Source organism: Podarcis raffonei, chromosome 6 (genome assembly GCF_027172205.1).
Source record: "Podarcis raffonei isolate rPodRaf1 chromosome 6, rPodRaf1.pri, whole genome shotgun sequence".
Classification (NCBI taxonomy): Eukaryota; Metazoa; Chordata; class Lepidosauria; order Squamata; family Lacertidae; genus Podarcis; species Podarcis raffonei.
Window position 1 is genome coordinate 79,063,452 of NC_070607.1, and position 26,431 is coordinate 79,089,882.

General features: G+C 39.1%; 1 protein-coding gene and 1 long non-coding RNA gene across 4 annotated transcripts in view; one reads left to right on the forward strand and one right to left on the reverse strand.

The window, feature by feature from the left end:
• Positions 1-3,997, reverse strand: part of SULF2 (sulfatase 2) — a 193,667-nt gene extending 189,670 nt beyond the window's left edge. Inside the window, exon 1 of the mRNA XM_053394190.1 lies at positions 3,887-3,997. The gene's annotated coding sequence lies outside the window, so the exon portion shown is untranslated. The remainder of the gene's footprint in view (positions 1-3,886) is intronic.
• LOC128416437 (uncharacterized) overlaps positions 1-23,387 on the forward strand; it is a 147,888-nt gene extending 124,501 nt beyond the window's left edge. The window contains exons 3-4 of one of the 3 annotated variants that reach the window (XR_008331216.1): positions 14,853-14,980; positions 22,469-23,387. This is a non-coding gene — a long non-coding RNA (uncharacterized LOC128416437). Of the gene's footprint in view, positions 1-349; positions 424-3,125; positions 3,891-14,852; positions 14,981-22,468 lie in introns of those variants that run through there. The other 2 variants (XR_008331215.1, XR_008331214.1) reach the window with 2 other exon arrangements.
• Positions 23,388-26,431: the final 3,044 nt, after the last annotated feature.

Below are 26,431 nucleotides of genomic sequence, written 5' to 3' on the forward strand. Positions count from 1 at the left end.
TAGCTCACAAAACTGGATGTTCCCCACCCCTGATTTAAAGGTTTGAAGGTCATCACCAGCATATATATTCCTCTGTTTCTCATCCCTTGGTCACTCGCAACTGACTCCATCATTATGTTTGAGAGCACAGGAAGTAATAGGAAAGTTCTGTACACAGTATGGATCTGTGCGGATCATTGACTCATGCAAATTACAAAGGAATACAATCATTAAGTGATGACAATGCACCTATGAACCAGCTTCAAAAGTACCCTTTTGAATTATGCACATTTCAGTAAATACAAAAAAGAAATATGATGCTACAGAACTGGAGTAAAAATTAACAAAATACTGGTGTCTATTTGCTTAGTTTGCAGTGGATGCTTGATAGATGCACTTAAGATTTACCGAATGACTACTAGACTTTATAATTCTCTGGTGGAGGTAGGGGAATGCCTTTTAATCAGTCTGTAGTTAATTGGTTTTCATTGACTTCTTTTATCCAAGTTGCCTGGAATGATATATGCATGCAAAACTTTTAAAGCTCCAACAATTTTCTCTTCAGTTTTCCTGATATTCACAAGAATGCAAAAAATGTGCCCTATTCAAATATTATTGCAATGCACAATGAAATCTGGTTAACTATACAGATTTATTCTTTCTGAATTTCAGCATAATTCTATAAGTATTAATACATAAGCATTTAAATATATATGCATGGTTATATGTATTTTTAATGTGTCAGTTACTTTAGGAAACCTGGAGTCTGTAGGCTTACATTATACATATAGTAATGTGTATAATAATACACATTATATGCAATAATTGTTCATATTTTTAAAAGTAGTAGTAGAAAAGCCCAAACCCCTCACTTCCAATCTTCTAATTCCAAGATGGGAATTAGAAAAAAAAAAAATCAGTTTGGATGCACTCAACATTGAAATTATCAGAAAATTCTATCCATACTGCTTATTCAATCATGATTGGTTTGCACTCACCACCATTTCTAGAAGCTTTGTGTAACTCCTGATCATTAAAGGCCATTAATTTATGTCCCTATTGCCAACCATTGAGTGTCATGCTGTGTAAAGGCCCAGGGCATTTCCAATAACCTACAAGTTTGTTATGCAAAATATGTTATCATATTTTCCACACTATGGAGAAAGTTTATTGAAACTTATAAGCGAACACCCCAATAAATGCAATTGATCAATCAAAATAATATAAAACTGCAAAATCGTGAAATACCCATAAATCAGACTGGATAGTACAAGACAGAGGAGAAGATGGGTAGCATTGTAGGTATTGCAAAATATTTCAGGGATAGGGCAGGATGGAGTGCACAAGAAAGAAGCATTTTTATGGATGCATTTTTGTAGGCTTGTTTGTATGGGCATGGGCATGTTGAAAATGATAATAATGGATGGATGACCAACCTTTGCATAGGCACTGCAATGAACACATGTAACTAGGTTTGTGAATCTGCTGGAAAGAGGCAAGATGGGAATGCACGCTTGGTCAGGGCAATGAGTTAGGTCAGCAAACCTGCTTGCGTTTCATGCTGTACTACCGCTTGCTCTCCAGCTCAGTGTTCTACACTAGAGGCAAAAGTGCTCCAAAGCTCTTGGAGCTCCATAATACACACAAACAAGATTGGCAGCACCTCATTTCAAAGCCCTGACTTCTATTACACTAGGGGGGGGGGAGTTGACTTACAATAGTTTTATAGGTCTGAGGCATATGAAGCACCAAAATAGGAATTTGCACATGGCCTCCATTTCTTTTAATCCAGCTTTCTTTAATCATAGCTTCAAGGGCATACGGAGGTCTAAATAGACTTGATTTTGAAGCACAGATGAGCAACCTATTCCTTTTTGCCCTTGGAGTTAGAGAAGCACAAATTATGCAAGTACAAGTAGGATTGCAACTGACACAGCAACCCAAAAACACAATATCTATGATTATAAAAATAAAAAATGATGTAGATCATCCAAAGAGGATGTATGTGAAGCTTTCGCTTTTTTCTAAAACATTGTACTAAACTTGACCTCTGTAAAAAAAGAATAAGAGGTTGCACATCTTGTGCAAAAACCAAAAGGGGATCTGGCAGGCCATTTTATTTATTTATCCTTGCAGCATATTGGGAGCATCATTTTAGAACTCCAACACATGACAGGAAGCATCTGCCTGGCTGCCCAGATACAATACTCCTTAGGCAGAGGAAACAGGGATAGGACGCTGCCCTATACAAAGTCAAAGTGTTTGTCCATTTAGCTTGGCATTGTCTAGCTGACTGTAGCTCTCCAGGGTCTCAGGAGATGGCATCTTTCGCATCATCCTACTACTCTTTAAGGGAATACATGAGGGACAGAAAAGGGGATCTTCTGCATCTGAAGCTTGTAATCTACCAGAGCTATAGTTCCTAATTAAGTTAAGTAGGCCAACAAGGTTCCATGTGGGTCTGCCTTTGAAGGTGGTTCAGAAACAGCAACATGTACGCAGTGTGGCTGAACATAAGAAGAACCTGGTTCAGGCCAATGGCCCATCTACAATATAGTCCAGCATCCTGTTCCCACAGTGAACAATCAGATGCTTTCTCAAGCGTCTAATATTAGGCTCAGCCAAAGAGTATGACTCATTTTTGGAGATGCTTTTTGTTACTGGAAGAAATGTACACTCTAGGCTAAATCCTGTTTAAGAGAAAACCTGTACTTGGAACCGAGGCAAACATGAGAGATCTTCACTTGGTGCAGTGCCACATAAATGTTCATCTAAGAAAGTGGAAAGAACACAGTATGAAAACTATGTTTTAGAAAACTACATCCTCATTCCAGAAGGACTTTAGTGAGAGTAAGTCTAATTGGCACGCTTATTAGTTTATGTCCAGGATCTAAGTGGTAGCTGATTCACACCATAATGAGTCATTGAATTACCATAGAATTTTCTCTATTCATGACCAAGGTCTGAGGTAAACTGAAGATGCCACGGACAGAACTAGCATTTCCAATTGAAAGTTCTTGTTATATGTCTTCCATACAGAAAACAGCCTCAGCCCAAGCTCTTTTCTTGCTATAAGTCTTCTAGGATTATTTGCCTTCACCCTCTGAAATAACATTAACTGGCAGTCTTTTAATTGCTTTTACTAGGGTCAGCTGAAGATACATTAACACTGAAGATACATTAAAGTGAGAGGTCAGAGGGAACATACAGGAAAGGTGACTACTGAAGCCAAGAAGCTAGGATGATACCGAGCAACAGAGCAAACTAGGTCATTTGACTCGTGACTTGTGTATTTGGATGCTAACTGTATTTGTTTAACAGTTCATTTCTTCAGAGATTGCAAAATCTGGCTCTTTAAGGCCATGAAACATGGTAACATAATTTGTATGTAAGTTAGATTCAAAAAGAAATTCTGCAAATGCAGTATTAAATACCAATTTACACATTTAACAAGCACCATTGGAAGCATTTGCATGCAGTAATAATTACCTTCTTAATAATAATAATAATATTTCTTATACCTTGCCCATCTGACTGGGTTGCCCCAGCCATTCTGGGTGGCTTCCAACAAGAATACAAACAAAACAAACAAATCAAATATTAACAGCTTCCTGAAACAGGGCTGCCTTTAGATGCCTACAAAAATTTATATAGTTGACTCTGTGACATCTCTTTGACATTGCAAAATGTGAGATTAGATCACATCTATTTTTTACTTGTTGGCACACTCTTCAATTTTCATTCTTTAACTGATTCCATTTGTGTGTGTGTGCATGCAAGCAACATGAGGTACAGCAGGTGAAAAGCATTGCAAAAGCATCTTTATACAGATTTTGCCTTTTATTTCCTATCACTCACAGTTCATGTAATCCTGCATTAAACATGAGCAACTCATTTAAAGACTTACCTTCAATTCATTCCTAAGGAAGTGAATAGTCTGTAATGGACATACAAGCAGGGAAAGGCAACAGATTTTCCCCAAGGTGCCTGAATAGGTATGGAAGCTGGATGAAAAGTGCAGAACCTGAAAAAAGCAAGGAAGAGAGATTACATTTACACGTGCCTGAAAAGTTAGAGAGAAGTAATATCACTGGCATTTTCCCAATCTCTCTCTCCCTGCCTTTTCCATATTGCAGATTCACATCACTTCTCAAGGCATTAAATTTTTTGCTTAAAATGCATATAGGGTGTGCATTTTAGAGAACGAAGACAGTGGGTTGCATACATATACACGAGAATATAAATACATTCTAACACTCTTTCTCGAAAGTGGCCAACTAGATGCTTCTAGAATATCTCATGGAATGTTCAGAGGCAATAAACCTGGCAATAATGTGGTGGAGCAAAAAACAGAGGTTGTCTTCTATTTTACCTATTTATCTGTTTACTTAAGGTATCCAATATACATAATCTATCTATTAATTATGTAGTAGGTCCCTTTGTTTCTCCTAAACCTACCACCATATTGTACCACTAGGTGCTTTTGCATTTGAAACGAAATAGAATAACCTCAATGGTGGACCTTGGTGTCTCATACTTCAGTGGAGCCCTGTGTGATGTCAAAATTTGGCATCCTCCCCCTACCTCTTGCCTTCCGTTGGATGTCATAGCTGCAGTGCCCCAGAAGCTCTGCACCTGGTGCGATGACACCAGTTGCACTCCCCTAGATCCAACTTTGATAACATCTCCACTATTCACTCTCACCTCGCCATTGATAAGGCACTATCATCATGTTCCTCTTTAGGCTTAATGTTTTCTAATTTAAGAAACTCCAGCCTCTCGAACCTTCCTCCATATGGATAATGCTCCACCTCATTAGTCAATCTCTTTCATTTGAGTTGCAGAAGTAGGAAAGCCAAATCAATGTATTTTAGTTATCTGTACAAGCTTTCTGATTGTTTTCCATCTGTCTCCCTATGCCCCCTTTCAGGTTATGCTGAAATATACTTCATACTTAGGGTATCCTAATATTTCTGCTGAGCAATGTAGTTGCCAGAGCATAATTTCAATACAGTTTTTGATAAACCAAAATGAAAATGCAGGTATCATTAAAATGTCAAACTTGGCAGCAGGAAGGTCAGCACTTCTGTCTTGCAGATGAGCCCCATATTAATCTAGATAATCAGAGCAACACTGTGAGTCCTTCTAAGGGTAAAAAACTGGCACTTGTCCACCTTGTCTCCATGGAAATGTAGTCTTGTTTAATATCTCTTTACAAAATGTAAAGAAGCTCTGAAATTTACAAAGGTAATCTTGTTTTATTTCACTGAGCATGCCCAGAGCTACGCTAGTCAGCTACAGCCACTCAGGAATTTTAAATATATTGCTGAGATTGCTTTCTTCTTTTCTGGTACCATTTTCCCAAAGAGTAAAAGAAGTGCAGTAGCCATTTATCTCTGCATATAAATCTCAAAAGATTTATTATATGAAGAGTCATTGCAAATTGCCTGTCGAAATTGCGTTCGTGATGAACAAGAACGACACTAAATTTTGCAGCTTGATTAAATCTCCCAGATAACATAGTAATGAATGCAAAACTCTGTCACTAAAATAAATGTGGGTGTTCTTCTCTCAAAAGTAATATGTATTTATTTCATTTGTTTATTTGAACCAGGGGTGGAGCGAATCAGTGATTATGTGCTTCAGTTCCTTTATTTCACCAGGTACTAGACAGCTTCATACTGACAGTGGCGTAGCGTGGGGGGTGCAGGGGGGCCGGCCGCACCGGGCGCAACATCTGGGGGTTAGGGCAAATCCACGGGTTAGGGGGCGCAAATCCACGGGTTAGGGGGCGCAAATTACTTGCCTTGCCCCGGGTGCTGACAACCCATGCTACGCCACTGCATACTGACACCATCTTGTAATGAAGATGCACTGTAATTGCCCAGCATTTGACGGATGTGCATAGGTATACTTGCTCTTCTTTGTGTGTGTGTGCCCAGTGGTGAAATATGGCCACACCACACCCCCTTAGTATCACCACTTACAGGGCCTGCTTCATACCCCAAATGTTTATGCCTCACTGGAATGTGTTCTTGAATTCCTATGCCTCTTGTTTCTCTGCACAGAAACTAGTGAACAAAGGTAAACTGTACCTTCGTATCTCTGCCCATTTACCTGAATTTGAACCTGACCTAGAGGATACCAACTTGGAAGTGACCCCATCCCAGGAGGCACTTTGCTGAGGGCCCCCTCAAACAGCCCTCACATACCTGGTTCACCACAAGCAAATGGAATTCCAGGTCAAAGATAAATAATATGATGCCAGAGGGGGCTGCTCAGTGATTATTGACTATGTATATTAGAAAGTACTATGCTCCGATTAAAAAAAAAAAAAGGCAGCACCCATCCACCAGGAGAGACAATAACACATTCACAAACTGGAGGAAGGGAATGCAGGGCTAATGCAAATTTGCTAACAAATATACAGAAATTTCAGTGATAATACACAGAAATGTGGACCCCGCAACCAATTTCACTCAACTGAATTAAATATCAGACTATTACAAATGTCCTGCACTGCAGCTTGCCACATAGAATTACAGTGGTACCTTGGGTTAAGAACTTAATTCGTTCTGGAGGTCCGTTCTTAACCTGAAACTGTTCTTAACCTGAGGTACCACTTTAGCTAATGGGGCCTCCCACTGCCGCTGCACCAACGCCACACGATTTCTGTTCTCATCCTGAAGCAAAGTTCTTAACCCGAGGTACTATTTCTGGGTTAGCAGAGTCTGTAACCTGAAGCATCTGTAACCTGAGGTACCACTGTATCTTCCTCCCCCTGCACAATGTTCTGGGGTTTTTCCCAACCCCCTCCCCAAACCAATTTCAGGGGGTACATATGGGAAAGAAGAGGAGAAACCCCATTTCTCAAGCAGAAGCCCTTTTTAGGTGAATCTCGCCCACTAATCTTTATTGATGAGATTCCAAGTATGTTTATATTGTTTTATGCATGTTTTAAAACATTCCTACAGATGCCTTCCTCAAGCAAGGGCCCTCCATGCAACTCATACTAGGGGTGGAGAAGCAGGAGAAGAAAATTCATTGTGCTTTCCCATCCCAACCTACATATTTAGTCTGTATGTAAATAAGGCTGAACTTGACAGATTTTTGCCATCCATGGTTAAGGTATCGTTCAGATTTATTATCTGTGAATCACCTTTCTGAGATTAAAAACCCAGTAGCAATTAATTTGTCATCTTCTGAAATATTTGGCAAGAAGCTACTCCTGTCTAACAAGCAGCCATGAAATTCATATTCAGAACCTCTCTCTAGGAAATTAATCCTCAGCAATAAATTGCCTTTACTATGGAGAACAATTATTACATTCATGCTCCATTTATGACATGTGGCCAAACTGATAACTCATCTATGATAATATTCTCTCTCTTTCACACTAACGCACACCCCTGCCTTCATGGCCAAGAATGCTAGCCTCTTTACATTCTTGGGAGCTACTTATGATTCTGGGGGCCAGAAGTACATTTATGGTTGCCTTAGAAGTTTCCAGACTCCATAATAAAGCTGTTTTTGTGTAGCGGCAAGAATTTCGCAGTACTGTAGTGCACATCCTCAGGTATAGCATTAGCATTCAAATACAAACGTTTATATGTTATCTACACATTACATATAAAATGCAAGAGAGAGATGGGGCATTAAAGTGTGAAAATATATTCCTACAACCTAAATGCATCTTTCATTTCAAGCTGTGGGTAAACATACTGGATTCAAATTTGACAGTCACCAGGGACCAGATAAAATCACTCTAGTGGCTAGATTTGGCATTTCAGTAGGTCATCCCTGAGCTAGTTTATTTCCTACTGTTGTTAAGTGTTGATAATTCTTATACCTTTGCAAAATTTATAATTTTGCAATTATACATAATAGTTTTGCATAATTATACAAATAATTTTGCTCAGTACAATTTCAGGAATGGCTTTCAATTTTTTTTTTCTTCCAAACAAGTATTTTGGGTAAATACAGCAATATCAAAAGCTATATCTATATCTATAGTATAGTATCTTAGGCCAAATGACAGAAAATCTCACCACAAATGGGTAAGTAAATAACCCCCATTGTAAAGGATAGCAGTGCTGCTTTCCTCATGGAATGTCTTGCGTTGGAGAACAGCTGTTTTGTTTCAATTATTTATGATCACAACTCAGCATGCTGTACATCACTAGAAATGTTATTGTTTGGTTTTGCAAAGGCACACATGCCCTAGCAACAAGGCATCCCTCTAACCCATCTGTTGCTAAATCTTTGATGGAAATGGAATGAAAACTTTTCATTTGCTGGCTGTTTGTCTACTTGGGCAAGAATTAGTTAAATTTTAAATGAAGAAGGAAAAGGAAGGAAACACTAAAAGAAACATTGCATTAAATTGGATTTTAAAACATTTCCCCCTTGCATGCATGACTCACTCCATATGCAACATCAGAGGATATACATGCTAAGTAAAACAAACACACTATAGTTAAAATACAGCAACAATTAACTTGTTGAAAAGCACATTCAAATGGGATGAAAAAAGGTGGCTACATAGTTTCCATATCTTTCCTTTGATTTGTTTTGCAATTTCTTTAGATACATGTTTGTGACCTTGTGTCCTGACAATACTGTGATTTTCCAGATCTAAGAGGCAGTCAATGTGCTCCTCCGTTCTCTTGCACTACTGTGGCAGGCATATTAGAGTTCATGTCATTGGAATAAATATTCTGTAGGCTACAAGCTTTAACAGATTAATTGGTGTAATTAAAATTGACTAAAGCTTTAATTGCCATTTTAAAAGGCATATCAGTTATTCAGGAAGTAGCCCTGTGGAATGGACTCTTTTTGTTCTCTAAAAGCACCTTTGCCTGAGCAATCTCAGATAAGGTAGCTTCTGTGTAATGCACAATGACCAGTGAAAGGATACTTAGAGCAACTTGGTGAAGCCCTAACCACTGCCTCTCGCAAGATCTAACACAGCTGGGCATAAACACATAAAAAGCTTAAGGCGGGATGCACGGAGAGAGGCAAGCAGTGGTATCAACAAATGCAGCACCAGCAGATAACCGAGGTTTAGCGGCAACCTTACCACAACCTCAGAGGCAGCAAAGAAAGCAGAGAAAAGGCAGACAAGTTGGAGACAGCTAAACAGAGAAATGTAAGTGGAGAAACTTCATGGTCCTGGGCCCTGGAGCTACCCTAGGACCAGAAAGTGTCTATACAACTTTGGATGGCTATTAGGATTCAATATGACCTAAACAGATTTGAGAACTGGGCCAGAACTAACAGCTTGAATTTCAGTAAGGATAAATGTAAGGTAGGAATAATATTGGGCAGGAGTAATTAAATGAACAAATATAGGATGGGAGACACCTGCTTTGCCAGTAGTACATGTGGGAAGGACCACAAAGTTGAGTCAACATGAGCCCAGATGGATCAGACCAAAGACCTATCTAGCCCAGCTTACTGTCTCCCACAGGGGACCCACCATATGCCTAAGGGAAGCCCACAAGCAGGAGATGAGTGCAATAGAACTCTCCTGGTATCAGTAACAGGGTACATCTGATCCTAGAACTTGTGTTCAGTTGCAGCCATTGGTAACCTTATCCTCCATGAATTTGTCTAATCTCCTTTTAAAGCTTAAATTGGTGGCCATCACCACAACTTGTTTAAGCGAATTCCATAATCCAACAATGTGCTGTGTGAAGCATTTCACACAGAGGTACCTTAGCGGGTCTGCTGTGCAGACTACATCATCATCACAGGTGCACAACAGGGCCTAAAGAAAGGGAAGTGTCCTATTTTCCTATATATATGTGGGGGTTTGATGTAACAGCAGCAGATGCACAGCTCTTACCCAACTATCACAGGACTCTAATGAAACCAAATTTGTAGCAACATGGTTAAAGTCTTTATTTACATTATAATGAAAAGTTAGGAGGATGATAATAGCTTACCAACTATTAAGGGACAAACACGCAAGCTTTTCAAAGTGATCCCTTCAATGCCAAGTATAACGCCACCGGGTTGAATTCTCAAAGAAAATAATAAGTTGTCATAATCTCTACTGCTTAGAACAATATTAGCAATTTAGTAAATCCAGGCAATGGAAGCTTGGGGCAATGACGGCTCCACACATCTCTCAATGCTGTAGAAGCCTGTCAGATGAATTATTCGGAAGGAACCACTTGCTTCCGACTCCACCTATTTAATAGGTAAGGTAGCAATTTTCGTGCCGTTTTTAACTTCTGTAGTTGTGCATAATAACTGAGCATTAGCTGACAGCTAGGTGATCAGGGAACGCAATTAACCCATGACTTCTCATGCTGCAGCTTGAATTATTTGCACTGCAAACCGAAATGGTAGCCTTAGTTTTTTTAAAAAAGCTTACACAGGTGGAGTTATTCTTGGGTCCCCACAAATCCTGGAAAAGCCTTTATTCATTTATTTCATAAAAGTTATACACTGCTTGATTGTAAAAATGAAAACAAAAAACCCTCAAAGTGGCTTACAAGAAGATAAAATAAGAAAAGACAATGTTAGGCTAACTGATTTTCAGATATTGTGAACTGTAAATATGTTACTTCAGATTGTTTTATTGTTCACTTTGCCCACTTTCTCTTCGTACTGACCTGTTTTGCTTGTTGGGAAAGGAAGTTTTGCAGTAGGCACTGAAAAGGCAACAAAGATGAAGCCTGTCTGATATTTAACAGGAGGGAATTCCAAAGCGTAGGTGCCACAACTCTAAGGACCCAATTTCTATTATGGCAGGCAGACTTGACCTCAAGACAAGATAGAATCTGCACCCATCCCTAGCAATGGAGTATTAATGGGATATATCTAAAATGAAATGTAAGCTTAAAAAAAAAAAGAATATGGGGTGTGGGTGGGGCAAACCATGCAGAAATATCAGTAAAGGAGTCACTGTATGTTTGAAGGAGAGCACAGTAGAGACTGTGTTATATCCTTGTGGACATGTTTGACAGCAGCTCTGCTGCATTCAGCAAAGCTATGCTACTGTTGTTCTGCCAGGGATTTAGCGCAATTCCCTTCTTTGGTGCTGGACTTACCTGGAACAGGATATGGATTCCCTTTTACAGACAAAATTGAAGTTGCAAAAATTGTATTGCTTTCTTCAACACCTAAGGCAGTGGCTTTATGAAAGTGATTGCTACCAACTCAGGTGAATTTTGTAAACAAATGTAAAGGAGTTCTCACTGTGTTTTGAAACTTGATGCTTTTACAGCAACTGAGAAGGAAGCTGAGTGCATGAATAGAAAAGGAGTAAGGTTTAGCAGACTCTGTGACCTGGATAGAGCGTGAGTTCAGACTTTTGTTATCACTCAGCTTACAATCTCCAAATGCATGTGAATTCAGTGAAGTGATTGGACTCTCAGGTTGCAGCAATAGGTAGAAAGGAAATAAGATTAATGATAATGCACTTAGCAAAGGCTTTATTTATTTATTTATTTACTCATTCATTCATTCATTCATAGGTTTAGCCCACCATTCCTAAAAATAGTCCAAGGCAGCTAACAATATATATTATTATTATTTTATTATTTTTATTAAATTTATATACCGCCCTATACCCAGGGATCTCAGGGCAGTTCACAGAATTAAACCAAGCTATAAAACCACAAAATACATAATAAAAATATAAGCAATAACCCAACAGCCCCCCCCCCAAAAAAACACATTTTAAAAGGGTATAGGAGATGTAAATCAGATCAACCCAAGGCCTGGTTAAAAAGGAATGTTTTTGCCTTGCACCTAAAGGTGTATAATTAAAACAAGAGAGTTCAACTGATAGCATAAAAGCAATGACATAAAAAAAAATCCTTAAAAGTAGCAGCAAAACTATTTCTAGCATAATTAACCATAGCATAAAAGAGGGCTTACATGTGTCTTATTAAATGCTCTTTCTAAAAGGAAGGTCTTCACCTTCAACGAAAGGTAATTAAGAGCAGGATGACCCTCCTTTTGGGAGGGAGTTCTGAAGGTGAGGCACAATCACCAAGAAGGTCCTGTCTGAAGACATGACAAGACAGAGGAACTGCATTAATGAAATACCTAAGAGGATCTCAGTTGATGACCACAGCAGTCAGGAGAAGACAGATCTGGACACTATACTTTTGTTGATGCAGTCAAGAGGAGCATTAGCTTTTTTCTTTTTTTGCTGCTGCTGCTGCATCACACTGTTGATTCATGTTAAGCTTGTGGTCTACGAAGACACCTAGATCCTTCCCACATGTACTACTGGCAAGCCAGGTGTCCCCCCCATCTTATATATGTGCAGCTGGTTCTTACAGCCTAAGTGCAGAACCTTACATTTGTCCCTACTGAAATCCATTTAATTAGTTTGGGCACAGTTCTCCAATCTGTTTAGGTAATTTTGAATCCTGGTTCTGTCTTCAGCAGCACTGGCTACTCCTCCCAGTTTGGTGTCATCTGCAAATCTGATGAGCATCAAATGTAAACACTTAATCTAAGTGTTTGCTTTGTAGAAGCTTAGCAAAAGGCACAATAATTTAGGAACTAAATTTGTAAACCAAGAGAGACAGCGGAAGAAGATTGGAAGAAATTTAAGGACTATCTTAAGAAATATTGTAATTATTGTAAAATTATTGAATGTTAGAAAGACGCTGGTTTAGAATTTATGTGGTTTTCAGCTGTAATGGATAAGTAAAAGAAAAAGAAAGGTCAAAATTGAATGAGAATGAAGGGAAAGGATTTGTTGAATCAAATATATTAGAAATTGGAATACAGAAAGGGGAGGTATGAGGAAGTCGGGGAAGTAAGTTATAAGAAAACAAGGGATTGAAAGTATACTTGTTCATATTTTTGTTTGTGTGTATTCCTTTTTTTTGTTTTTGTTTTGTATCGTTCTGCTTTTATATAATTTTTGAAACTTTAATAAAAATCTTTTTTAAAAAATAAATTTGTAAACCAAAACACCATTGTGTATAATATAAACACCTGGGTTGTGTTAAACTACAAGTAGGCCAGTAGAGCAGATGAACAACTTCTCATAAAAGCATTCCATTAAAAGGATGCATAGGTTTTACAACTCAGAGCCACCCTGCCATTCTGCAGTGCATCAAAGGAATGCAATGATATTATAAAGTGTACCATGTCTCTATAATTTTCCATTGGCCCACAAAAAAAGTTAACACACCTTCTATTAATCATGCCTAATCATGCACATTAATAGCAGTAGCACATAAAACTAACCTGTAATTTGGCAACATGTTTTGCTGTCTTTAAAATTAGTACAGAAGGGAAAACATTATATATAGCAATTAGTTGACAAAGTATGTCTGCAGCGCTTAAGTGCCAGGTGTGTTAAATCAAGTGGCCTGGGGGCAAAAATACTGTTTTTAACAAAGATAATGCTTAAATGAATCAAGCTACCATTATTCCATTATGTGACAAAAACCATCAATTAGCCCATCCATTAAATCCTTAAGTTAGCTCATGCAAGATTGATCAAGGAACTAGGGTTTTACAGTGTTTAATTTACAATAGATGGATATATTTAGTCAGTCTGTTGGGAGATCCATCACTGGGCATTCTTCCCACACTTAAGAACAGAGCAGAAGAAGACCCCTAATGGAACAGGTCAGTGTCCCAAATTCTTCAGCATCCTGTTCTCACAGTGGCTCATGGGAAGCATGCAAGCAGGACCTGAGCACAAGAGCACCCCCCCTTCTGTTGTTTCCAGCAACAGGTATTCAGAAGCATGCTACCTCCTCTGTTACCTGGTTATGCACAAAGATTAGCTGCTGGTTGACAGGGCTGGATAAGAATTCTACCCAGTCATGACTGGCCTCTGTGATGTGGAGCTTTTGCAATATCTGTGGCTTGTAATTTGTGCTTGCATTTTGTTATATTTCGCTGGCAGGTTCTCATAGCAGATGCTGAAGGTACTAGACAAGATCCATAGCAGGCATATGTGGGTGGGGAGGCTCCTCTGTTCCCATGGATAATCCACTTAATGGCCATTGGGGTGCCACTACAAGGTCTCAGCCTAGTGCACAGGCTGATATGTGCCCCCCACCCCCAAATACACCTTCTGCTGACAGGATTCATTTGGTGAATACTGCCCTCCATGTTGGTTTTGACTGTGGTTTGGGAAAATAATTTAAGGTGCAGAGAGAGAATTCCTCAGCTATTACACATAGAAGCATATTGTATCACAGATAGAACACTCTGTGTTGCAAATAAGGTTACTCTCCATTAAGGCACAAAATATCAAATTATAAGGGGTGGCAGAAAAAGAACATAACTTTTAACATATGTGGTAGGAATGTAAGAAAGTGAAAGGCTTCTGGGATATGATATATAACGAGATTAAGAAAATGTTGAAGTATATATATTTTAAAAAACCAAAAGCATTTTTACTGGGAATTGTAGGTACAGAAATTAACAGACAAGATATTAAGCTTTTCCTATACGCAACAACGGCAGCAAGAATTTTATTAGCACAGAAGTGGAAACAAGAGGAATTACCGACAAAAACCACTGCAGATAAGAATAAGAATGTATGATGTTTTAATGTTTTTGATTTTAAAGCAATGGTTAAATAGTGAAAATGAGAAATTTGAAATAAAAGATAGAAAATCGTAAGGAAGGTTTGAAGGAAGTCAGGGCCCTAAAATGCCAAAACGTATAATATAAGAGGAGATATTGCAATGGAAAGTATTATTGTAAAACTAATAAAAATGATATGAAAAAAAATAAGGGGTGGCAATCATACAAGGTTATTGTATGTCCACAACAACTTGAGCTTTAGAACTTGACAGCATGCCATTAGGTTTCTGAGTCCTAACATTGTTATGAATGAGTCTTTCTAACCTCACCCATTTTACTTTTGAAAGCAGATTAACAGAGAGCTGCATCAGCATATATTGAAAGACAGACAGAAAGGCAGACCACAGAAGCCAAATCTTGTCTACATGGCCTCTTGGATTCTTGGCAGAGTCAACAATGCCGTCATCAAGAACATCAGGTATGCATTTATGTATTCATTTAAAACAATGCGGATATTAGTCCGTTGAGACCTTCCTTGTCACCATAATAGCTTGTTATAAGAAGATACGGTACATGATGACTGCATACAGAATTAGGAAATGAAACACCTTCAAGCCTTTTAAATGCCTAAGAAAAGTTTACATCCAAAACAGGAGCATTCATTCCTAAGGCACAGTCATGGTGACTGATGGTGTCTTCTATCCTCCCCACAGGCAAAAGAAAGCATCTTTGTAAGCTTTCAATCACTTTGATGGAGAGCAATTGTATATACTACGCCTTTTAATTAGCATATGACTGCAAGGAATGTAATATTAGGCAATATATCTTTGTTACAAGCCAAAAAAATACCCATTAATTAGGGCCTCCAGGGCTTCTTTGTGGAACTCTTACATTTCTTTAAGAAAACAACAACAGTGACGGAACTTTATCCGCCATGTGCAGATCATTTACTAAAACAAGTTGTGTAGAATAAACAGATAATGTAGAATAAAAGCTAAGCACTAGATGGGCAACAACAGGTGTGGAATAAATAACCAGAATTGTAAAATTATGAGGTCTGTATGCAAATTATGATGCAATAATATGACGGATCAGTAAAAGGGTTTTGTCCAGTTTTCATCTGTATAAGTAGGCAGATTATTTTTTTTTTAATGTGTGTGTATTCGCTTTTCACCTACAGTATGAAATAGAGCACAGCAACAAATTAATCGCTCTTGCATTTTGCTTGTTTCTAAGGGTGCTTCTGACCAACCTGTTCATTGAGCATTAATTCCTTTTTGTTTGCAGAGAGGTTAGATGCTGTTGCATCAGAGTAAGTATTATCCCACACTATTCTGCACATTTTCCCATCACTTTTGTTATCACAAAGAAGTCTGATCTTTTGGAGAAGTGTGTTTGTTGTGCAAGACCTCCCACTCAACCATAATTGCACGATTTGAATTTACTGGCATGTGTTTGAATCCCACCCCCAAATAACAACTGTCTGGAAGTGCCATAAGAAGCAACTACACACACACACACACACAGATGCCAAAGCATTTTGATGCATCAGCATTCCATATGATAAGCTAAATATGTCCTTAAAGTTTATTTTAAAAACAAGGTTTGTTTTGTTACCCACAGGGTACTTTTGAACGTGGCTTCCCATTAGTAACACTACATTTGAAATGATGACAGGTTTCCCCTGTGAGGTGTGGAAAGATTGCTTACAGAAACACACACACACAGAGTGAGATCTTCTTCCTTGACAGCTATCTTAAAATTCCTTCAGCGAATATGTATAGTTACCGGATGTTATGTACGGGCTTCTTGCATTTGGCTTTTGACTATAGCTCCAGCTAAAAGTTAACACATTTGTACAAGCAGGTTGCAGGCTATACCCCAAGGGTATACACACGGAGATAAGCATACATGGAGCACTGTCAACAACTACCTGTTGGCCATTTTGGAAGGGTTAGGACAGTGGGCATTTGGGAATTCTTTGGGGAGGAAGAAATACCTTTTTCATTTTCTCTGCCCCTCCACCTTTTTGGGGGTGGGTGGGAAACTGAGTTGTGAATAGGGATTCCATATGCATAGGCTTCAACAGGACTAGCATATATGAGCAGGGAGCCCACTGCCAACCCACAAAACCTGGGGCCCTATCATTCCTTCTCCTTGCTGTCATTGTCCTAAGTAAAGGAGGGGTGACAACAACAAAAAAGGGAGGAGTGCCTTCTACTTGTTTCACTCCTTCCCTCCCAGTGGTGATGGTGTGGGTTGGGTCCACAGGAAGAAGGCAAGCAACTGGGCGGTAGCAACACCATGAGAAAGGAGTTGGGTCCACTGAAGACACCTTGCTCAATGGACCACTAAAGCCTGGAGCCAGTACTGGACATGGGAGGGAAAGGGTTGTAGTCCATATCTGGGAAAAGGCTCTTCATCCAAGGATGAAGGCCATACGGATGCACACTGCCTCCATGTGGAAAAAATAGCCCAAAAGTTAGAAATTCTGAGAGTGTGGGGAAGCTACGACAACAAAAACCTTAACTTTGATACAGCCAGTTCTTACATAATGCTGTCCATGACCCAGAAGGTCAAACAAGAAAGGGGGGGGGAGACCGAGAGGGGGGGGAGAGAGAGATGGTTTGGGGTTTTTTTTTGTAATCAGAGTCTTAAAATATCTGTATGGATCTTCCAGGAAAGACTCTGTAGGCAAGATATTTTTCATGCGTATGAAGACAACGTATTTAGAAATATTAAAAGTGTAAAGGTTCCCATCACTTCATTACATTAATTGTTAATTATACACATAGGCAGGCAAGATGCACAGCATAGAGGACCACAGTGGAAATATCAGCCAGAGGGAATATTTCAGTCAATTCTAATTAACAACCTGCCCATCAGCCTATTAAGTGCCAAGCTAAAAGCCTCGCATTCAATATGAGGATGTGGGGTGAGATGATACTAAAGCATGGAATTTGGTGTCATCAATATCAGCAGATGATTCACCATTTCTTTATCCTCCCCCTTTCCACTGGAACTAGGATATGGAATCTTATTTATTAAAATTTATATACCACTTGATTGAAAACAACAACAACCTCAAAGCATTTCACTAAAAGAACAACAAAATTATTGGTAGAAACAGTTAAAAACAACCATTTAAGAATAATCAAAATCAATGATAAGGTAATGCATTTAAGCTCTGGGTAGCAAAGCACAGACAGATTTACAAATGTGTGTGTGTGTGTGTGTGTGTGTGTGTGTGTGTGTGTGTGTCAAATTCCAGAGGGGCCATCCTGTTAGGCTGCAATGAATTGTAATGGATTGCTTTGAAGTCACTTCAATGCCAGGTGGAAAAAAAATCACCCCACTATCCCCCTCCTCAGTCTTGTCTTGTATTTTGTCAGAACAAAGGTGGCAACCCTAACTAGCAAAAGTCCTTGCTCTGCCTGCCACTAGCAGAACAGGGTAGGTGAATCCAGCCCATGATCTTTCAAATCAAACCCTCTGTACACCAAGCCTTAAAATTTTTATTCAGTTTTTACCATGCTATTCTGCTGAACAACATCTCCAAAATGACTCACAAAACCCAAATAAAAGCACCTACACAGAACAAAACAATAATGGAGCAATATGCATGCACATAAACATTAGTAAGGGGAACAGCAAACACAGATGCTTCTAAAGCACTTTATGAAATGAATGGCATACAGTATGCAAAAGTCCTAAGAGAAAATATGTCAGTTCACAGCTGATTATTATTTTTAAGGTCAGATTAATTTTTGGATGCTCAGCAGGCATCGTCTTAATTAATCAGTCCCTGATCACTTACGAACTAGACAAAGAAGAGGTCACCATAAACTACCTGCAGTAAAGCCACTGATATCTAATGCCATCAATAAAACTATTGAGCAAATCTAGGCTGCTATTCTAAAGTCAGCCAAAGGCTGGCTGAAAGCTCTTAGGACAGGCATAGGCAAACTCGGCCCTCCAGATGTTTCGGGACTACAACTCCCATCATCCCTAGCTAACAGGACCAGTGGTCAGGGATGATGTGAGTTGTAGTCCCAAAACATCTGGAGAGCTGAGTTTGCTTATGCTTGTCTTAGGATGTGGCTGCTCCACCAGCTCCACATACACCCACAGAGGATCTTCAAGTACACCTGCTGAAAGCTCTACAGCTCTAGGTGTATACTACTGGTGGTGTGCATTGTTGGTGAATGGCAGAAGGCTCCTTGCACCCCCAATATGCCCTGCCAAAGGGCAAAACACTGCAGCTGGTGTTGTGATTTTTCCTTCTGCTGATGTCAATGGAAGGAGAAATGGGAGGGGAGGAAAATGGAGACAAAACAAATGAAAAAGCCATTCCCATACCTTCCGCCATGACAGGAGCAAATTAGTAGGACCTAGGAAATGACAAGGTCTCTTCTCAAGGTCTCTCCCGCCCCCCCCTCCTCAGCCTTTCACCTTAGGACTCCTCAGTCACAATATAGATATAGCCAAGTGTTCCTTTCCAATCTAATTTTGCAAATTCTAAGCACTGTCTGACTCTCAGAATCCACTTTCATGAAGGTGTGAGATGTGCTCATTTTATAGTAACTTTATTTTATAAAACCCAAACAACATAGCATTAGTGTTCCTGGCCATTTCTCTATCTTGCCTCTCCCAGAGGCCAAGTTACCCCTGCCCCCTGACAATGAATTTAGTCAACTGAAAAAGTAATTATATCAGGAGGCTTCCCTTTCTTTTCTCATCTCTTGCAATCCCTGCAAATGAGCATCTTACGCTGCGAAGCATGAGATTTGTCATAAATTAGCCACAGTGTTATCAATGGTCATAAAATAACCTAATTTTTAAAAAGTCAGGACCATTATGTGCCTTGCTAACTTCTCCTACAATCATGAATTTCTAGACAATGGGAAGTCTACAATAAAATGAAAGAGGTATTTGCATTTCTCATTCTACTGGCATTAATCTTAATATTACATGCCTTCAATGCATTTTGTTGGGTAATGGATGAACTCTAATATTTTACACACACACACACACAAAAACAAACACACACTGTTCTGGATAACTCCCCCATGAAAGCATGGCTTGGTCTGGATGATCCTCAAAACCACATTGGTAACAAACCTTGTGTCTGCCCCCTCCATCTCTCCTCATGTATTATCTGCTTCTTTCTCATTAAACTGGTTTGGGCTTCAAACTAGAACTGAAAACTCATTTCAGACTGTGGAGAGTGGGGAGGGTTTGGAGAATTGTCTGAAACAATCTTTTTCATTTTGGATGCTGTATTATCTTTGTAGTCAAATAATTTATAAATCAGCTCAGAGGAGAAGTTCAAATATCATTTCAACGTGGAAGGTGACCTCAAGTCCGGAGCTCCCAGGAAAAAATGCTGATGTGGTACAGGCATATATGAGTGCATGGGAAGTCAAATATGTGCATTATTGATAAATGGACTGTGTATATGATTACGTGTAGGATTGTGTGAAGGGGAATTGTCTGTATGTATCTGGTTTTGTGACAGAGCCACTGGATGTTATTGTGGACATGTTATGCAAGATACTGATTTTTTGCACTAGGGACCATTTCTGCCTTCTCAGCTTGATTACTCAACACTTGAGAACTTGTGGTAGAGTGCCTAGACTGACTAAAATGGGAAACAATGAGGTGATATAAGGCTTCTGTCTGTGATGTGAGATGGCACCACTTGATGTTTAAGTAATGAAGTGAGGATGAGATTAAATCTGGATTACTTGACTATCCCAGTTTTCAGCAAGCTGGTGCCCTTCAGTTGTTTTGGACTACAACTCCCATCAGCCATAGTCAGCATGGATGGAAGTTGTAGCCCAAAACATCTGGAGGATACCAGGTTTCATAAGTCCGGACAATCCTCTCTGTTTAAAAGAGGATTTTATTATGGTATTGCACTGATTGTATTCTGTTGCTTTACTACAAGTTTTGTTTAATTCTGTAAACTGCCTAGATTACTTTGAGTATAGGGCAGCCAATAAACATATAAACAAAACCATACACCATTTACTGATTGCAGATACATGAGCACTAACTAAATACGTATAAGGTATAACAACTCCTAATTGGGCAGAAAGATGTACAGCCATGTATTGTGTCATGTCTTAAGTGCACAAACATATTGCACCTCTCTGTGTCACGTTCTCTAGACTCACTTAGCCACCCTCTAAGTCTTCCTTCCATTGTCTCACCTCAGAACAGGAATATGTGGCTGAGGCTCACCATCCCTTCTTTGAAGCTGGAGACACAATATGTCAAGCCCTGTAAATGGACTAATTACCCTTTCCTGTGACTAACAAATGGCTCCCTTTGTCTCGAGCTGATAAATCTTTGCCTCACATAGTGTCTGTAAAACTTTGGCAACTCAATGAGCCACCAGCCGAATAAATCATTCAGAAGGAATGAGTTACTTAAGCCATAAGTGACCTGAAACAGCTGGTACATTCTCAAAATGCTCGCACCCTGCTCTAGGCAGCAAAACATTTTGCTTGTGGAACCATTGGTCCTCCATCCATAACAGGACTGAAGAGGGAAAGGTTAGGGAGAGGACACGAGGATAGCGAACTAGCAGGAATCATTTATTTCCTCAAAAGGCTACAGCACTGTCACTAACTTCCTTGCAGCAAAAGTGAACATAGGAACAGTCTTAATTAAAATTGTTGTGTAAAAGGCTAAATGCACTTGCTTTATTATGGTGCTTTGATATATATATTTTTTAACAGCGGTGCAAAACATTACATGTATAAAACCCAAACCAGCTTGTTTCCCCCCCAAATATACACCCAGAAAGTTTTCTTTTTTAAAAAATCAATGTTCGCCCATCCTCTCTGGCCAGCATGTTATATTGGTACCATAAGTTCAAATTCAGTTATAGATAAAAACCAAAATGTGTGTTATCCACAGAAGAAATATGTAAGGGCTGATCTGAAAGTTTTCTCATAATAATGTTTGGTGCAAATGTGGTGTTTTTGGGGGGATGGGGGGGGCAAAATAGATTTTCCTTTCACCTCACCCTCACCCTCTCTGGGTTTTCCATGGAATCAGTAGCTCCCCTCGACAGCTTCCAGTTTCATTTCCCAGAAAACCCTTTGAGTAATGTTATGTCCTGGTGTAATAACATCCTGAGGGGGGTTCTGGAGAACAAGCAATTTCATGGCCACCCCGAGCTCAGCTATGTTTCATGGTCTCCCGCTAATATCGCCCCAACCTCAAAAAGAATATCCACAATAGGCCCATTTCACCACCTGCAAATTGAGCAGTGAAAAGGGAGGGCCATTTCAGGAGTACCCTATTTAAGTTTAGATAAACTTGCACTATTGATACTGTTTAACTTGGATTACTTTTCTGCTTCCTTTAAGAAGAAGAAGAGGAGTTTGGATTTGATATCCCGGATTTGATATTGGATTTGATATCACTACCCTAAGGAGTCTCAAAGTGGCTAACCATCTCCTTTCCCTTCCTCCCCCACAACGAACACTCTGTGAGGTGAGTGGGGCTGAGAGACTTCAGAGAAGTGTGACTAGCCCAAGGTCACCCAGCAGCTGCATGTGGAGGAGCAGGGAAGCGAACCCGGTTCACCAGATTACGAGTTTACTGCTCTTAACCACTACACCACACTGGCTCTGTTTTCAGTTTATTTCAAGGTATCTTTTAAATAGTATTTTAATTATTACATTGTAATATTTAATAATATTACATTGTAAGCCACCTTGATTAGTATGCAACCAAATAGCTGGAATAATGCTATGGGATCCCTCCCCTCATACCTCTAAGAATGCCTGGTCCCAAATCTGCTCCAGAGAGTTGGGGGACCCCAGAACAGGTCTGGGGGATGCAGAGGGAGGAGAGGGATAGAATGTCCCATTGCACAAGCAGAAACCCTGATGATAACATTGACATTCAGTTTAACCCTATGTTGCATACCACCCTTTGTGATGAATAGGACCAGATGCTACTTGCCAAAGGAAATCAACAGAAGCACTTGCAAATTCTGTGATCTTGTTCCCAGCTTCCATTCTCAGATGCCTGCACTTCCACAGGGGAGAGGAAGACATCATCAGCACAACAGATCGCTTTTCTGTATCGCACCCATTATGCCCTTGTGTAAATCTGCTTATGCACGCAATGAACACATTGCTGTCAGTGTAAATATAGTTCTCATGCTTTATTTAGAAGTAAATTCATATAGCAATAAATGACTAAACATTTCTTATGGACTTTATATTATCATTCCCAATAAATTGTAAAATGGCTATGCTCTGGGTGGTCTGGAGTGTCAGAGAAGGAGAAAGCACAAGGAAGTTCCTGTATACCAGGGGAAACCCCCACATACACAGGGAAAGTATGTTTACATTAAACCTGCCTCAAAATTACTCCAAGACCAAGAACTGTGTGTACCTACTGTATATCCTTCAACCTGTCACAGAACCCTGGCTGTAGATGGTAGTGCACTGGCTTAGCTAGGCATGAGCAAATATGTCAACTGTGGTTTCTCTCCATCTTTGGAACTTACTTTGAGTAAACATGCATAGGATCAGGTTTTAATTTTCTAACTTTTCCAAATAAATAAGAGGAATATTCCAAGCTCTATTCCAGCCTACAGCAATATACAGTGGTACCTCAGGTTACATGTGCTTCAGGTTACATACGCTTCAGGTTACAGACTCCACTAACCCAGAAATAGTGCTTCAGGTTAAGAACTTTGCTTCAGGATGAGAACAGAAATCATGCTCCGGCGGCGCGGCAGCAGCAGAAGGCCCCATTAGTTAAAGTGGTGCTTCAGGTTAAGAACAGCTTCAGGTTAAGTACGGACCTTCAGAACGAATTAAGTATTTAACCCGAGGTACCACTGTACCATGGACTGATATCTTCTTTTAGGCTGGCCTCTCTCTTCTGCTTCAGCAATTACTCATGGCTGAGTAAGATTGTCTTCCATGAACACAGTCTTAACAGTGTGTCTGTAAGAGTGTGTGGAGGCCAATTCTGGACCCACGTCCTTCCACAGTGGGGACATAGGTTTCTGGGTGGGAGTTGGTCATGGTGAGGATTTGCCGAATGTGCCTTCCTGTTTCTCCCTGAGTTTGTGCTTCTTCAAAGTCCATGACACCTTTGCTAAAGGCTGTTCTCCAATTGGGACGCTCGCAGGCCAGTGTTTCCCAATTTTCCGTGCTTATACTGCATTTTAAATATTATTTTTTTTAGATTTTAGATTTTCCTTGAGAGCATCTTAGAGGCTAGCCTCTAGGTTATCAACCAGTATTTAGATGTGTGTGTTTTTGTGTGTTTTTTTAAATAAAAATGCTGTTGTTTCTTTAAAAATGTTTTTTTAAATGTTTTTTTTTAAAAAAAGTTAAAAAAATGTTTAGAATTAGTTTGTTACACAGGATAACACTTGAGATATACAGTGGTACCTCAGGTTAAGTACTTAATTCATTCCAGAGGTCCGTTCTTAACCTGAGACTGTTCTTAACCTGAAGCACCACTTTAGCTAATGGGGCCTCCTGCTGCTGCCGCGCCACCGGAGCACGATTTCTGTTCTCATTCTGAAGCAAAGTTCTTAACCTGAGGTACTGTTTCTGGGTTAGCAGAGTCTGTAACCTGAAGCGTATGTAACCTGAAGCATATGTAACCCGAGGTACCACTGTGTGTTTGTATAAATATATGTGTGTGTGTGTGTGTGTGTGTGTGTGTGTGTATAGATAGATAGATAGATAGATAGATAGATAGATATATGCTTTGCTTTATTCGCAACAAACAATATAAGAATAAATAATATTTTTTTATTTATACCCTGCCCTTCCCCATTCAGAAAACTGGGCTCAGGGCAGCTAACAACAAATTTAAAACACTTAATTGTGATACAACAAAAAAACAGCATAAAATACAGTATAAAAGCGTGAATAACAATAAATTCTAAAATCAATTTAGGGGAAAATCCATCCAATAAACATTAGATGATCACCAGGGCTAGCTGGCTAAATTAGTCCTATTTGGACCAGCAAGGAGGCCAGGGGAGAATTAGCTGTGGGATCTCAGAGCGGGTAATCTTCATAAAAAGGGGAGGGGGAGGGAAGGAAGGGGAATAAAAGATCAGGCTAAATTCAAATTTAAAGCCAGGAATAGCTCTGTCTTACAGGCCCTGCGGAAGCAGGTTAAATCCTGAAGGGCCCTATTCTCATGGGACAAAGCATTCCACCAGGTCGGAGCCATCACTGAGAAGGCCCTGGCCCTGGTGGAGGATAATCTGTCTTCCTTAGGGCCTAGGACCTCTAAACTATGATTATTCATGGACCTTAAGGTCCTCTGCAGGGCATACCAGGAGAGGCGTTCCCATAAATACAAGGGCCCTAAGCCACAAATATAAATAAACATCAATACAATATCATGATGTGAGATTTCTCCAATCCCTTGACTTCCCTCTACCCCCTCCATGGTTCCATTATATTTCTTATTCATGCATGCATGTCCATATCTTGTTTTCCATCTATACATATCTGATTCTATCTGTTATCATAATACTGCAAATGTTTTTTAGAATCCTGCTGATGTATCAGCTTGTATACAATGATTTGATATATATATATATATATATATATATATATATGCAATAAAAATTCCCATTCATTTTTACATTTGTTATTGTCCTGATTTCTGAGTCTTCCTGTTAATTTAGCCATTTCTGCATATTCCATTAACTTAATTTGCCAATCTTTTTTCGTGGGTATTTTTTTTCCTCTTTCCAGCATTGGGCTGTCAATATTTGTGCGGCTGGTCACATACATAAATAGATGTTTGTTTTTGTTTGTTTTGTATTTCCCTTCCTATAATTCCTAATAAAAAGACTTTGGGCTTTTTGAGAAAGGTTATTTTATACATATTCTTCCATTCATTACATATCATTTCCAAATTTTTAAAATAACTTTACATTGCCACCACATATGATAAAATTTACCATCGACTTCTTTACATTTCCAACATGTCTTTTCTTCTGATTTGTACATCTGCGATAATTTTACTGGTGTTAAATACCACCTATACATCATTTTCATATAATTTTCTTTTAACAATACGCAAGCTGTAAATTTCAAATAGTTTTTCCACAGTTTTTCCCAATCTGACATTTGGATGTTATGCCCCACATCTTGGGCCCACTTTATCATTACGCTTTTGACCTTTTCATCGTTTCCCAGTCCAACAACAAGCTGTACATTCACTCTAGTGTCTCATTCTATTATTTCTCTCTGGAATTCAGAGATTTCATGAGCAAATCCTTTCTTTTTGTCATTTTTCAATAGTTCATTTATCTGGAAATGTTGTAACTAATCATTTACTTCTCCTCTTACTTCATTATATTCTTTCAATTTTAAATGGTTATCTACTTCGATTAATAATTCTCTATATGTTACCCATTTTGTTCCCATATTTGGTTTTTTTACTGATATTTCTTCGATTGGTGAGATCCACCAAGGTGTTTTTTGTTCTAATAAATCCTTATATTTTCCCCATACTTTCTTATTATATGGTTGTAAAAACTCTTATGTATTTTAGCCTTTTCATACCCTAAATACGCATGCCATCCGAATCAATTGTCATGACCTTCCAGATCCAATAGATCTGTATTTTTTAAACTTATCCACTCCCGGATCCAACAGATCCAAGACGCTTCATGATACAATTTTAAGTCTGGAGGGGAGAAGCCTCCTCTTTCTTTAATCTGTTAACAATTTGTATTTTATTCTTGGCTTCTTCACTCTCCAGATGAATCTTGAAATATCTCTTTGCCATTCTTTGAAACATTTCATATTGTTGATCGGAATATTTCATATTGTTGATTGGAACAAAAATAACATTTTTGGTAATACATTCATTTTGATCACAGATATTCTTCGTATCAATGACATATTCA